Consider the following 16,835-nt stretch of genomic DNA (forward strand, 5'->3'; position numbering starts at 1 on the left):
GTGCTTACTTCATTGTTGTATATTATTTGCTGTTTTAAATAAATTACAATCACCTGTCTGTCATCTCCTGTCATCTGACGATGACTCCTGCATTCAGCTTTCTGTTGGCCAAACCCTGCGAATTAGCACATTTTCCAGAGGTTCGTGAAGCCCCTCTTTTACATGGTCTTTTGAGCTGAAAGCTAAACCCACCAACCCGGGAGCAAAATTGACAAGGCAATGTGTGCGGAGGAGCCTAACCTCATCTCTAGTGCACTGGGAATCGATGTAAAAGAGAACATCTGAGCCGACATCTCCACATTCAGCCAAACCCCAAGTCACACACTGCAGACAACCCATCTGTGGACGCCACTACGGCCTTTCCGACAACGGGTTCAGTGCACTAAGCTTAAAGTACTCGGCCAAGGCTGCTGAGAGACTTAGATTCCATCTCACCTTTTGGACTGGGATGTGAGATACTGTCCTTCCAGAGGTAACGTGTTGTCCATCACGAGCTCCAAGCAAAGCGCAGATAGAAAGCTGAGAAATGCAGTAAAGTAACCGATCAGTTAAATCACATCATGGCAGCAACACATGCAGTGTGCATACAGCTTTATTCCGACCCTTTGTTTTTTCCCCCATAGAGACAGGTGAAGGAAAGAAACGCGCTGAACTGCAGGAGATTTGGATTTTGTAAGTAATGAGCAATGTAATGAATTTAATTTAAGTAACGTTTCCCAGCACTGGTCGCTTGTGAACTTTTTTGTTTTTGTATCTGGGATATCGTCACTTAAACAATTGGTGTAAATGAACTAAAGTGTGCTTAAACAACTGGCTAAATAAATAGGCAGAAATGTAATAATGTTTTATTTTTCATCTTCATATCATTTTACCAACATAACCAATCAAAGTTCCAAATAATCTACATTGTTGTGTGGCTCAAAAGAATTAATTAATTAATTAATTAATTAAAATCCTACTTTGAGCCATTCACTAATTAGTGTTGTAGTGTTTCTTCATTTGTTTCTGTTACACAAAACTGTTCAATAAAGAAACCAAAATAATTTAATATACATAGGCAACTGATTATTAACTGTTCTGTATTACAAAGTAATCCCTGAGTTGTTTCTGCTTTAAAGAAAAATATTAATTGCTTGAAAGAAATATGACAAATTGCAATGAATACATAGTGACTTTCGATTACAAATTTGAACTGAGATTAATTGCAATTGAATTTTTAATCAGGTGTCCTCATGCAAACACATAATTTAGAACCATTACAAATGATGAAAATCATAAAAAATGTGTACAATATACAGTGCCATTTCTTGCTCTATGAAGTTTCTACAGAAGCAGAGGACCATTGAAGTCACTAAGGGCCTCCCAAAGCTGCAAGTTACGCCTCAGTATGAACATTACCCATCTGTTTGTAGCCACCAAGCACTTGAAGTAGGCTTAAAAATTAAACATTTGATATAAACAAAACCAAGCTGCTGTGCCAGAGAATGTTTGGCTTGTGTTTGTGGGGTAATTAATTCAAAATCAATTATTATCACCAGGTTGTCTTGTCGCTCTATGAGTGATGTCTACCGACATGTTTGATAGAAAAGCTCGTTGACACCACATATCAGGAGTAGCTTATTGGATCGGCAGGGCTTGAATTGCCTAGTGATGGGCAGAGTGAAGCCTCACGAAGCATAGAAACATTTGAATCATTTGTGTCGAAGCATTTGATACTCACCTGTCTAGTGACACCTCCTGGCTATTCGCATTAGTGTTACACAACTCAAACAAACTCATGATCAAGGTCAATGACGTCTGTTAAACTCTATTGCTTTTAGTTTTTTGCTGCTACACACTGGTGACAAAGAGATGGGGTCGTCAGCAGCTTCCAGTGTCTGAAGTGTAAATAGATATATATTTTGTTTCATGTGTATAACAAAAACAAATCATATGAGTAACGATTTCAACTGTTATTTTGGTTGATGATTGCGGGTTTAGGGGTTTAATTAATTAAATATTAAATTAATCAGATGGAATGTGTTCTTACTTTAGGGGGGGGGTGCTACATGGTAAATGTGTTAGTGACTGGGATTGTGCCTCTGTAACTTGAAGATCGATTATGAATGATACAGACTGGACAACTATCATATTTGTTTAAAGAAATGTTTTATTATTGTACTGTGCTGTAACGAAGACAACTTTTTACATATACCTTCATCATTATATGATATAAGTTCGTCATCAGGTACCTGGAGGACATCCGGGACAAGATAAAATGGGCCGCCTTACTCCATTCAGGGAGCAGGAGTCGGGTGGAAGAAGGCAACGCTCGAGAGTGAGGGGGAAAGGCGGCTCAGGGAGGACTGTTGAGAGGCCCTGAATGAAGAGTGTTTGGTGCCGGAGCATTGTGTGTGTGCGGGACTATTTGGACACTTATATTGTACATACTGTAAGTAAACCGTGTATTGTGGACTTAAGAGTGATGTCTGTCTGTCTATTGTCAGGTTGGCTTTCACAATATATATAATCCTGCGACAAGACTGTTTTGAAGAGATTTTTTCAAGTCCCGCGAGATGAGACTTTTGATATGAGCTTTTTTTTCTAGTCCCACCCTCCTCTCACCCATATTCAGCCACACCCACAGCCCTCTCATTCGTGTAAATGCTTTTGACAGACACAATTCCTCCACTCTCAGCTCTTATAAATTTTTATGTTTTCCTCACTTTAAGCGCCCAATTAAAGAAAACATATTATGTTCAAATCTTAATGAAGAATTTCATCATTAAGGGTTATCAACGGAACAAATTAGTACACGGGCAATCCTAGCACTGAGAAACAATGAAGTCAAACAGATTGGCAGTTGGGAGGAAGTGTGACAAGCTGCTGGGACTGGAGGATTTGTTATTGTTACTGATATATTATTGTTTATAATTTATTTATTGTTTATTTGTTTATTGGAGAATTGTGGAGTGTGCAGTGCTTTGTGCACTTTATTCAAAAGAATTATTAAATATTATTTTTGGTGCTTTTAAATGTGAGTCCTGGACATCTGTCTGGGCACGAAGAGGAAGTGGAAGCAGACAATGGCCTACAGTAAGATGAATCGTGTTGCCATCGTCGTAGAAGAACTCCAGGCACTCGACAAACAGATTCAGAAACTCCTGTCCATACGAAGATACCTTAGGGATTTGAAGGCTTGGCTGCTGGATCAACCATCCTCGCCATCTAAAACCTCAATATCGCATGCCCTAATCGAAAATCTTTTGTCTCTTGTTTTCCCAGTGCTCGTGTACGAGATGTGATGAGACATGGGCCGTCAATCTTTGAGAAGCACAAGGAAAGGGCAGTCGGAGCGATTGTATTGCACGCCGGCGTGAATGACATAAGGCACCGACAGTCAGAAATTCTTAATGCTGACTTCGCGCACTACTTAAAGATAGGAAGGAGAGGACCCCATCGGCAAAGATCTTCATTTCGGGTCCACTACCTCTCGTCAGACAATCAAATAAGTACTACAGTCGTCTGCTAGGATTAAACAATTGGCTGCATGGCTTCTGCAAGAATCAAGACATCGGATTCATCAACAACTAGGACCTCTTCTTGGAAAGGCCACATTTCTTTAAGTGAGATGACCTGCATCCGAACAGTTTCAGCACCCGGGTCTTCTCCGAAAACATATCTAAGGTAATTCATTTATCTTGACTATCTCTACTCTTAACCCCTTCCAAAATGTTATTGCTGTGCTAGGGCATGATAATTGTTTAATAAAATCTATCGTAAAAGTGCACAACATTAATACTCTAATAACCAATCTCAATGTAGGTAGAAAATCAAGGCAATACAGCATAAACGCCAATAATTTAATTACAATTACTTTAGATGAACAATGTATTAAAACTATTAAAACAGACTATAGATTAAACAAAAAATACACACTGAGTGGCGCTAACAAAGATAACTTAGTTCCTGTTCCAAATATCAATAGCGCACATTGTTATTCATCTATGCCCCTCCGTTACATTAAATATGGCACTATTAAATGTTAGAGCTTTAAATAATAAGAAGTTTTTTTATCAACGATCTTATTATTGATAGAAAAATTGATTTTATTGCACTAAGTGAAATGTGGCTTAGCTCAGATGGCGCATCTGTTTTAATCGAATCTGTGCCTCCGGATTACAGTTTTACTCGTGTGGATCGCCAAGAAAAGAGAGGTGGCGGACTAGCAAACATTTACTCAAGCTGGTTAAAATGTAAAGATGTAAATTTTGGTAAATTCAAGTCCTTTGAGTATCTCAGCATTATTATTCAAGGAGATTCTCACGTTCTAGTATTATCCGTGTATAGACCTCATAAATTTAACGTGCTTTTCTCTGAGGAATTCTCTGACTTAATGTCAATTTTAATTACGAACTATGACACACTCCATATAGTTGGCGACTTTAATTATCATATCGACAATCAGTGTGACCTAAAAGTAAAGGAATTCACAAACCTCCTGGATTCTTTTTATTTGAGACAGTTTGCTAATCAGCCTACACATAAAGCAGGTCATACGTTAGACTTAGTAATTACTAAAGGACTAAAAATTGATATAAAGCAGGTCATTGATATTGGTCTATCAGACCATTGTCTTTTACTTTTAATATAGAAATAATGATAGAAAACACTCATGAGAAGCATATTGTTAAAAAACGCTTCTTTGACTCATCAGCAGCTTTAAAATTTACTAACATTGTAAGCAATCAGTGCCAACTATAATAGCGAGGATAATGTAAATAGTAAGGTGGAAAGATTTAATACTAAAGTGAGAGCTGCTGTTGACATAGTTGCACCTGAAAAGAGAGTGAAAAAATCTTCTAGCATTGTTATACCATGGAAGACCCAAAGAGTGTCGGATTTAAAGAGAACATGCCGTAGAGCGGAGCATAAATGGAGGAAGACTAGACTAACTATCCACTATGAAATATTAAAAGTTAAAATAACAGAATACAATAACAGTCCATCTTGAGAGGCGCTGCTTTTTAACAATGCTAGTAATTCCAAAGTCTTATTCTCGACGAGTGATCATCTGCTAAACCCAGGTAACTTAAAGGAATGCCTCCTAAGTACTTCTAGTAAAACCTGTGAGTCTATCGCTGTATTTTTCAATCAAAAAATTAATGATATTAGAAATAACATAGTATATCTTCCCAACACTAAGGATCCTCCTAAACCCCAGCACTCCATTATAAACAAATTAAACTCTTTCTCTAGGATAGATTTACCTGATTTACATAAAATAATTTCTCAACTAAAATCCTCCACCTGCGTCCTTTATCCAATACCAACAAATTTTTTCAAAGAAGTATTGGGTGTGCTAATCTATACTAATAAAAGGCAAAGCTCTCGCTGACTGACTCACTGACTCATCACTGATTCTCCAAGTTCCCGTGTAGGTAGAAGCCTGAAATTTGGCAGGCTCATTCCTTACAGCTTCCTTACAAAAGTCGGGCAGGTTTCATTTCGAAATTCTACGCGTAATGGTCATAACTGGAAGGTATTTTTCTCCATTTACTGTAATGGAGTTGAGCTCGAAAGCCATGTGGGCCGGAGTTTCATGTGACATTATCACGCCTCCCACATAATCACGTGAACTGACTATCAACGCAGTGCGTAGAAAGCCAGGAAGACCCCAAAAAAGCGCTGAAGAAAACATGCATTATATAATTGAGAAGGCAGTGAAACAATAAGCGACTGACATATACAACCATATTCATGAGTGCTGCTACTTCCGAAACAAAGCACAGTGTAAACCTAAACTTTAAGTTCATAGACAGGCTGCCGCTGGCGTTTGTAATTTAGTGCCTGCCCATATAAGGCCGTCCGTCAGCGGCAATCCAATAGAAACACTGCCACTAAATATTCACGGGTGAAGGACTGTGCTTATGCAGAGAAAGATGAGATGGTCAGGGTGGTGTTTGACACAAACTCAAAGAAACTGCGAGAGAAACTTTTAAGCGCCGGTCTTAGCTAACATTACATACAGCCGTGGACATCACACGAGATGGCACCAGCACAGCTGGGAACCTTCGATACAAGAACACCAAGCGGCTTACGTGAACTGACGCAGTGCACAGACAAAAAGCAACACTTCTAAAGAGTGCTGAACAAAAACCGAATTACACAATTGAGAAAACAGCAAAAAAATATGAAGCGTCTGATACATACAAGAGTGCATAAGTGCAGCTACTGTGGAAACAAAGCACACTCACTCACTCACTCACTGACTCATCACTAATTCTACAACTTCCCATTTAGGTAGAAAGCTGAAATTTGGCAGGCTTATTCCTTACAGCTTACTTACAAAAGTTAAGCAGGTTTCATTTCGAAATTCTACACGTAACGGTCGATAACGGTCGACAACATCCGCCATGTTGAACTTTCTTATTTATGGCCCCATCTTCACGAGATTTGGTAGGCGGCTTCCCTGCGCTAACCGAAACCGATGTATTTACTTATTTTGATGGTATGACGCCACTGTCGGCTGCCATATTGAATTTTCCAATCATCACTAATTCTCCAACTTCCCTTGTAGGTAGAAGGCTGAAATTTGGCAGGCCCATTCCTTACAGCTAACTTACAAACGTTAAGCAGGTTTCATTTCGAAATTCTAAGCATAACGGTCATAACGGTCAACAACGTCCGCCATATTGAACTTTCTTATTCATGGTCCCATCTTCACGAAATTTGGTAGGCGGCTTCCCTGCGCTAAACCGAAACCAATGTACATACTTATTTCGGTGGTATGATGCTACTGTCAGCCGCCATATTGAACTTTCCAACGTCACTAATTCTCTAGCTTCCCGTGTAGGTAGAAGGCTGAAATTTGGTACTTATTTCGGTGATATGATGCCACTGTCGGCAGCTATATTAAACTTTTAACGGAAACCGATGTACGTACTTATTTCGTTGGTATGACACCACTGTCGGCCGCCATAATGAACTTTCCAACGTCACCAATTCTCCAACTTCCCATGTAGGTAGATGGCTGAAATTTGGCAGGCTCATTCCTTACAGCTTACTTACAAAAGTTTAGCAGGTTTCATTTTGAAATTCTACGCGTAATGGTCAGAACGGTCAACAACGTCCGCCGTGTTGAACTTTCTTATTTATGGCCCGATCTTCTCGAAATTTGGTAGGCGGCTTCCCTGCGCGCTAACCGAAACCGATGTACGTACTTATTTCAGTGGTATGACGCCACTGTCGGCCGCCATATTGAACTTTTCAACAGTCTTTGTTACTTATGGGCCCATCTTCAAGATATTTGGTACACGGGTTCCCAACACTAACTGAATCCTACTTACGTACTTATATACGTCCATAGCCTGCGGCTCGGTCATCGTATGAGGTGGCGTTGGGTCTCTCATCCCAACACCTCCCACGTTGTTGGCTGCATGCCTATATACGGCCATCCGTCGCTCCGGTCTCTACATTCCCTTCCTTGCTTCGCCACGGGATTCATGTCTCCCTGCTGATAACTGCAGCGTTTTTATTTAATCCACGGCTTCTCTGCTGTTTTATAGTTCGTTTATTATGATTATAGTTATTGTGTAGGTATTTTAGACTTACTTTACATTGTTCAGGTACCCATTTCCTTTATAATTCCAACCATACCCCCATTAACATGTCTATCGAGGTGATCACCATCGGTCAAAGAACTGTCACTTACCAAGTGGTTTCCATGCCCGGAGATGGCACCTGCTTTTCCATTCTCTTTGTTACATATTGCACGGCCATATCAGGCTCACTCTTGATATCTGGAGGAACATTGTGTCTTATGTATGTACATATATACCGGCCATAGCCTGCAGCTTGGTTGCCGTGTGGGGCAAAGTTGCGTCCCTCATCGTCACGCCTCCCACGTAATTGAGTGTCTGCCCATATAAGGCTGTCCATCAGTGGCAATCCAATAGAAACACTCTGCTGCTAAATATTCGCACATGCAGTGTGTGATGTCTCAAATAAAGAGGAAGATGAGCTGTTTATTGTTCCAGTAAGAAAGGAATCGATGAATGAAACCTGTTATCTTTACAGCGGTTGACAAACACGGAATGTAACTTGACATAACACATCCTCCAAATACGAACCTGATTGAAAGAAACAATGATAATCAAATCCTTGATGACAGCAACACTCATAACAGTCACAAAACAATTACATTGACAATCATGTTACGTTATTTTCAAAATGTTCCCTTTTCTTTTTCATAAAAAAGCGCAAAGCACGGGTATTTTGAGATATACAGTACAGGCCAAAAGTTTGGACACACCTTCTCATTCAATGTGTTTTCTTTATTTTCATGGTAGATTCTCACTGAAGGCATCAAAACTATGAATGAACACATGAGGAGTTATGTACTTAACAAAAAAAGGTGAAATAACTGAAAACATGTTTTATATTCTAGTTTCTTCAAAATAGCCACTCTTTGCTCCGATTACTGCTTTGCACACTCTTGGCATTCTCTCGATGAGCTTCAACAGGTAGTCACCTGAAGTGGTTTTCCAACAGTCTTGAAGGAGTTCCTAGAGGTGTTTAGCACTTGTTGGCCCATTTACCGTCACTCTGCTGATGACACACAACTGTACTTATCAATAGCACCTGATGACCCCGATTCTTTTGATTCACTAACACAATATCTGACTTGTATCTCAGAATGGATGAATAGTAATTTTCTCAAGTTAAATAAAGAGAAAAATGAAATCTTAGTGATTGGCAATAATGGATACAATGAGGCTATTAGAAATAAACTGGACACATTAGGATTAAAAGTCAAGATGGAGGTAAAAAGCTTAGGGGTAATTGTTGACTGTAATCTGAATTTTAAATCGCATATTAATCAGATCACTAGGACAGCATTTTTTCACTTGAGAAACATAGCAAAAGTTAGACCTCTTAAATCACTGAAAGATGCTGAGAAATTAGTTTGCATGTTTGTTTTCAGTCGACTAGATTACTGTAATGCAATCCTCTCTGGAATACCCAAAAAAGACATAAATCGTTTGCAACGAGTGCAAAATGCAGCTGCTAGAATCCTAACCAGGAAAAGGAAATCCGAACACCTTTCTCCAGTTTTGATGTCACTACACTGGTTACCTGTGTCATTCAGGATTGACTTTAAAATTCTGCTTATGGTTTATAAAGCCTTAAATAATCTCGCCCCATCTTGTATATCGGAATGTCTGACACCTTATATCCCAAATCGTAACCTCAGATCCTCAAATGAGTGTCTCCTTAGAATTCCAAGAGCAAAACTTAAAGGAAGTGGTGAGGCGGCCTTCTGCTGTTAAGCACCTAAAATCTGGAATAGCCTGCCAATAGGAATTCGCCAGGCTAATACAGTGGAGCACTTTAAAACACTGCTGAAAACACATTACTTTAACATGGCCTTCTCATAACCTCACTGTAATTTAATCCTGATACTCTGTATATGCAATTCATTATAATAACTATTCATTGTTGGTCTAAAATCTGTACTGAGCCCTACTCTCTCTTCTGTTTCTTTTTCCGGTGTCTTTTTGGTGGTGCCTTGCACCACCACCATCTACTCAAAGCACTGTGATGTTCCAAAAGTGATGGATTAAAAGCCAGAAGTCTGCATGACCATCATCGTCAAGAGCGTCTGTGAAAACCCTAAATACAATGCAGACTATTTCATTTATGTGAGGTAGAATGCCCAGAGGGGACTGGGTGGTCTCGTGGCCTGGAACCACTGCAGATTTTATATTTTTCTCCAGCCGTCTGGAGTTTTTTTTTTTTGTTTGTTTTTTCTGTCCTCCCTGGCCATTGGACCTTACTCTTTTTCTATGTTAATTAATGTTGTCTTATTTTAATGTCTTATTTTGTCTTTTATTTTTCTTTATTATGTAAAGCACTTTGAACTATTTTTTTGTATGAAAATGTGCTATATAAATAAATGTTGTTGTTGAATTAACACCAAAAATGTCGATCAGTTACACGGCAGATTGGTTAAATGCTTATCAATAGACTATGCTGAAACAGTTGGTGGTGATGGTGCGGAAGATGAAAACTTCAACCTACAATATCACAAAGAATATCTACAACCATTAACACATTTTCCACCAGCTGAATTACTGTAGAAAGAAGGATGTATCCAAGAAAGGTAATGTAGTACATCTTCCACAGATAACATTAGACAACATGGAAGATCTTGATATGCCATTCATATTAAAATGTTAACAGTTTCCCGTTAGAATAGCTTTTGCAAAGTCAATTAACAAATTTCAGAGCCAAATATTTAAAAAAGTCATTTTATAGAGAGAAAAAAAAACGAAATTAAATCATAAGCAGTTTTATGTCGCATTCTCACAATGAAAGTCCAAACAGAATCAAAATTCAGTGCGATACTGACGAAAATTGAATTCACAAGTTGTTTTTACTGAAGTTTTACAGTAAAAGTGTAAGTTTAAAAAGTATTTGCATGTTTATTTCAAAGCCAAACAGAACAAAATCATATTAGTCAACGCAGACATGAAACATACTTTACTTTCAGATTATTACGTCAACTATTTTTAAATTGCTTAATTACTCGCTGTAATGTAAAACAGTTCTATTATGCATATGTAACAATTCCCATGAAAATAAAAATCAGTTTAAATTGCACAAGCACATCCCCATACGCGAGTGACAGAACCGCAAAATAAAGACGTATAGTATACGATGTAGAAAAGAAGAAACATGAGCGTTGCATGAAAACTTTGCAGGATGTGAAGATGGGATATTTATGAGAAGAAAGTACTTTAGTGAGAGAGACGTCGTCACCCGTATTACTAAAGCTCTTCTTTGCAGCATTATGCATTCTACTAGTCAGCATTTGTACAATGTATAATTTATAATTTTGTTTCTTGTCACTAAATATTATTGGGCACAATCATTTAAAATGTATTGATCATCCACATCACATTCTTTTCACCTGACAATTCTGTTGAGTTTTTAAACTCTGCTGATACCATTTGTGCTTCAAACAGAGCTTGATGAATAATGATTCGAAGCGCTCAGCAGACATGATTAATAAACCATTTAGTGTGGTTCGAAACATTAATGAACCATCAAGGCGGTCGAAGCACTGAGTAGACAGGAGCAGTTAAAAGTGGCTTTGTGAAGCCTCAACACACTCAAAGGCATTGTGCTCTATATTTTTGAGAGTCTATCTGACACTCAACTCTCCAGTTTTATTTTGTAATTTGCATTTCCAATACACCCATCAGTTGATATAGTTCAGTAATGGACTGAAATGACAATTCAGGTAGTTGCTGACAATTCATTATTGTTATTGTGGATTGCTGTGATTTTCTTTGTCTGATACATTGTGTCAAAGATATATTGTCATATGCCAACTTTATATATATCGTGCATCGTTTTTATGCAATGCTCAATACTCTTCAAAACTGTATGTCATATAGTATACATCTACTGTATATACTACTGTATATAATTTTTAGTCTTCGTTAGGAGAATACAACAATTATACTCTTGTGTCAATTAAACCAATTTAACGTACATATGTCAAGCAAAATATATTGTCTTCAACTGCTGTGCTAAAAACAGTAGTAGTAGTTCAGTTGTGTGGAGCTCATTAAGTACCCCGATTAGGTGGCTCAGTGGTATTACGATTGTCGTTCATTGAGGACATCAGGGGTTCACGACTTTGGTCCTAATCTTGTGAAAAGTTTCTCTCTTCTCTCTCTCTCCCATATTCCCCCATTTAAGAAAAAAATTCCATCGTGGACTGACAGCGAGCTTATCGAGGGAAGGTTGGGCCGTACAAAATTATCTTGGGAATTATATGCAAAGAGTTTCACTGTAAAACGTAATAAACATCATATTTGATTGTTTGGAGACCCTGGTGTGGTACTGAATTTCCCTAAATTGCAGAAGACGCTGTCAATTGCACTGATTCTGTTTTAAAGACAGTTGTGATTAGTTTAGCAGAACTCACTTTTTCTCACATTGCTTTTTAAAAATCAACAATACAAATCAGCTACAGATCTGGGAATCACTGAATAGTAAAAACGTTTAATGAGGAGTGTCTTGCGCATATACTGGTGTAATGACAACGTCAGCTTTACTGAAGCGTTTCTTAGCCTCTCTGATATGATCGACATGGGGTAGAATAGATTCTGGATTGTTATAATACGTGCTACCTTACGCAAAATATGCTCATCGATTTGTTACAGATTCTAGGTGAATTGGATTCCACACCAAGGAACGAGGTCCCCCATGTGAATCATTCACAATCTCTCCTAAACGTATTTGTTAAGTTACAGACAAGTACTAAATAGTTGTTATTTAAAAAGTCTATTTTTTTTTAACTGGGCAGTGACCATATGCAAGCCCCAACTAGGATTTGAGCTCGCGTAAGCACATCTTATAGATACAGCAAGAACAGCTGCTTTTTCTTCTCCTTCTTCTCTCGGCTGCTCCCATTAGGGGTTGCCACAGCGGATCATCTTCTTCCATATCTTTCTATCCTCTGCATCTTGTTCTGTTACATCCGTCACCTTCATGTCCTCTCTCACCACATTGATAAACCTTGTCTTAGGCCTTCCTCTTTTTCTCTTCCCTGGCAGCTCTATCCTTAGTATCCTTCTCCCAATATACACCTCATCTCTTCTCTGCACATGTCCAAACCAACACAATCTCGCCTCTCTGAGTTTGTCTCCCAACCGTCCAACTTTAGCTGACCCTCTAATATACTCATTTCTAATCCTATCCACCCTCATCACACCCAGTACAACAGCTGTATTTTCTCTTTGAGCAAAAGGTCCATTGGTGAGTCGCTGACCAAATTGGCTGCTGATTGCACCAAGTAGATATTGCTGCAGACCAGAGTAAAATGGGCGTGAATATCATTTTAAACTTAAGCCAATCATATGTTAAATTTGTGTACATCAGACACTGATCAGGTCAATCACCTTTTTATTTAACACATCGCTAATCTGTGTTATTTGTCATTCATGTCCCACTTTAGCCAATTGCCTTATGAATACGTAAAAAGAAAGGTATGAGTAAGATCATTTATAAAGGTGGACGGTCAAAATAAAGTGACTGTAAGACACGGAGTGTATGTTCGTAAAATACATCTGCGACGGTAGTCTACTAGTGCCACTATCTTAAACTATAGTACTCTGTCGAGTGCATTATTAACACTGCAGTGTATTTTTCTAAAAGTTTGGATATGAGATATTTATCGTTACTAAACAACATCTGAAGAAAATTTAAATGAACATAACAATACAAATTTGTGTCTGCCTAATTTTAAATGATTGACGTAGACTTAAGTTTGGGCTCTACTTGACTGAGTCAGTCAGATTAAAACAGATGTTTGACTGTTGTTGTTTACTCGAATGTCCAAATGAAATAGTCGCCTACATTTAATAGGTCGCCTTAAAGAGGGGCTATAAACTTATTACAATTTTAAATGTTGAATAAACTGTCAGAGTTAAATCTTTACTTCTGTAATACACAATCATAAAATGTGTTTTATTACTTTCATTACTACTTATCAAAGTTTACTTATGTTTTCCTAATATTTCATTGTAGCCCCTTCTGCCCGCAGATCAGCCTCTGTTCTTTGTTTGCTGATGTGTGTTAAATATTCTGCGGTCTTCATGTCTGTTCTCATCACACTAACAGCTCTAGTGAGTTTCTTGCCTGTGGATCTCATATTCAAGTTTGTTTTTTTAGCTGTATTATGATTAAAGAATATTACAAATCACATATATGGAAGAAGAGGATCCTCTGTGGCAACCCCTAATGGGAGCAGCTGAAAGAAGACAAAAACACACTTGACACTCTCACGTTCATGTCTCAGGGAATAGACAACGTTAAGAAAACTGGCAATAAAATTGTGACTTTAAAGAATTCATTGGCTGTCTCTGCATGTTATCAGTGTTAAATGTAAGAAATACAGTTATCATAGTGCTAATAGTCACGTTTCAATTATTATTTTTATAATGACGTTTACTATGATAAACGATATGTGAACAGCAAATATTATACCTGAAAAAGAGTAATAATTTTGCAGTTTTTGTACACCTGTTAATCAGGATATTCAATTATTTGACTTTTTTGGAACTTTATTACTTTTGGTATTTTAAATACCTCTAAGATCATCAAATATATGTTTATTATAATACATATTACTTATGCAAAAGTTACATTTAGAGATTGGAACTTGACAGATGTTTGTTCATATCTCATTGAGCCTCCATTTGACTCCATCAGCCTGTCTTTAGGGTCTCTGAGATTGGAGGAGGCCAGGAGTCCTACTATATAGCAGTCACTGATGTGCTTCAGCATCACGACTGGTAACAAGTTAGAGATGGCAGATAGTTCAGCTGGACATCATCCTATATGACTACCCAAGCAGACAGCATATTAAGAGCACAGAGTCTGTATACTTCAGTATGGCCCTGACATAACAACCTGTACAGCTGTAAATGACTTAATTTTACTGGTCATTTTACCACACACTACACTGAGTCTGTCTAATCTTAACCATTAAATCATTCAATCTGAACAGCTGGCAATTTATTTAGGCAACAATATTTCTGTTAAGGCATTTTTTTTCTTGTTTGTCATAGGTTTATAATGAAAAACTGGTTTATATCAATGTAGTTTTCTATAGGATGGATATATATATATAATAGGCCGCTTGTATTCGCGATCTCGTTCTTTCGGTCACTACCCATAGCTCATGACCATAGGTGAGGGTAGGAGCGTAGATCGACTGGTAAATTGAGAGCTTTGCCTTACGGCTCAGCTCCTTTTTCACCACGACAGACCGATGCAGAGCCCGCATCACGCGGACGCCGACCGATCCGCCTGTCGATCTCACGCTCTATTCTTCCCTCACTCGTGAACAAGACCCCGAGATACTTGAACTCCTCCACTTGGGGCAGGATCTCTCCCCCAAACCTGAGAGGGCACTCCACCCTTTTCCGGCTGAGGACCATGGTCTCGGATTTGGAGGTGCTGATTCTCATCCCAGCTGCGAACCGATCCAGAGAGAGCTGAAGATCACGGCCTGATGAAGCAAACAGGACAACATCATCTGCAAAAAGCAGTGACCCAATCCTGAGTCCACCAAACCAGACCCTTCAACACCCTGGCTGCACCTAGAAATTCTGTCCATAAAAGTTATGAACAGAATCGGTGACAAAGGGCAGCCCTGGCGGAGTCCAACTCTCACTGGAAATGGGCTCGACTTACTGCCGGCAATGCGGACCAAGCTCTGACACCGGTTGTACAGAGACCGAACAGCTCTTATCAGGGGTCCGCACCCCATACTCCCGAGCACCCCATTAGGATTCCCCGAGGACATGGTCAACGCTTTTCCAAGTCCACAAAACACATGTAGACCGGTTGGGCAAACTCCCATGCACCCTCCAGGACTCTGCTAAGGGTGAATAGCTGGTCTACTGTTCCACGACCAGGATGAAAACCACACTGTTCCTCCTGAATCCGAGGTTCGACTATCCGGTCATGAGCTATGGGTAGTGACCGAAAGAACGAGATCGCGAATACAAGCGGCTGAAATGAGTTTCCTCCGCAGGGTGTCTGGGCTTTCCCTTAAAGATAGGGTGAGAAGCTCAGTCATCCGGGAGGGGCTCAGAGTAGAGCCGCTGCTCCTCCACATCAAGAGGAGTCAGATGAGGTGGCTCGGGCATCTGATCAGGATGCCTCCTGGACGCCTCCCTGGTGAGGTGTTCCCGGCACGTCCAACCGGGAGGAGGCCCCGGGGAAGACCCAGGACACGCTGGAGGGACTATGAGGGAAGTCTGGGCCTCTCTGCTTAAGCTGCTGCCCCCGCGACCCGACCTCGGATAAGCGGAAGATGATGGATGGATGGATATATATAATACTAGCAAAACACCCGCACTTAGCAGCGGCGAAGTACTGCCTTAAAATTTTTATTAATAAGAAAAGTAAACATTTTTAAACTGAGGGAAAATATACAAATAATTATTTGTTAAGGATCTCTTTGTATACCACATTGTCAGTTCGGTCCTCCGGTTGTAATATGACCAAGCTGTGCGCTGAGCTTATGCTTGAGTATGTGACGTACAGTTGGCCATGTGAAAAGCAATCTTGCCTCAAATCAATGCCAACCTTTTGTAGGGTTTGTCCCTTAGACTTATTAGTTGTCATTGCAAAGCAGAACCTTACTGGAAATTGAAGGCATTTGAATTGAAATTGGAGATCAGAGGGTATAACGGGGATGCAAGGAATAAATACTCCCCTGAGCCACTGCCAGTAAAAATAGTTGCCTCAATTAGGTTCTTTTGCAGACATGTGATCTGAAGTCTTGTGCTGTTACAAAGTTTTGGTGGCTGTACGTTTCTCAGTAATATTATTGGTGCCCCAACCTTCAAAATTAGATTATGCTCAGGAGTGCCTGGAGGATTCAGAGTGTGGAGAAACTCTACCGGATAGTGCACTGCGTCTTCCACTTCTACAACTGACTCCACCGACTGATATGTTTTCAGTTGTGAAGGTAGTTCTTGAAGTAAAATGTGGTTTATAGTCATAGTCATGTCATTTGTTGGTGTCAGGATAGCTCTCTCCCTCAACCATGACACGTCATTTACGTGGAGATTTTGTAGATTGGAGTAAACATTTTGAAGAAGGCTTTGTCTGATCATAAGCCGGTATGAATAGAAGTTTGCTGCAGAGACGGTTTTGTTCATAGGTAACTTACTGGCAGTATGAACTTGAGGTATAGACAGATAATAGCCGTCTTCACCATAGCAGAACATGAGGGGATATTGAAGTACATCATATGATCAGTG

The 16,835-nt window shown here is 39.3% G+C and overlaps 1 long non-coding RNA gene across 1 annotated transcript in view; it reads left to right on the forward strand.

Annotated features, from left to right (window-relative positions):
• The first annotated feature begins 1,195 nt into the window (after positions 1-1,195).
• The window catches only part of LOC120533565, a 43,273-nt gene continuing 27,633 nt past the window's right edge, over positions 1,196-16,835 (forward strand). Inside the window, exons 1-2 of the long non-coding RNA XR_005634538.1 lie at positions 1,196-2,431; positions 3,265-3,666. This is a non-coding gene — a long non-coding RNA (uncharacterized LOC120533565). The remainder of the gene's footprint in view (positions 2,432-3,264; positions 3,667-16,835) is intronic.

This window comes from Polypterus senegalus, chromosome 8 (genome assembly GCF_016835505.1).
Source record: "Polypterus senegalus isolate Bchr_013 chromosome 8, ASM1683550v1, whole genome shotgun sequence".
Lineage (NCBI taxonomy): Eukaryota > Metazoa > Chordata > Cladistia > Polypteriformes > Polypteridae > Polypterus > Polypterus senegalus.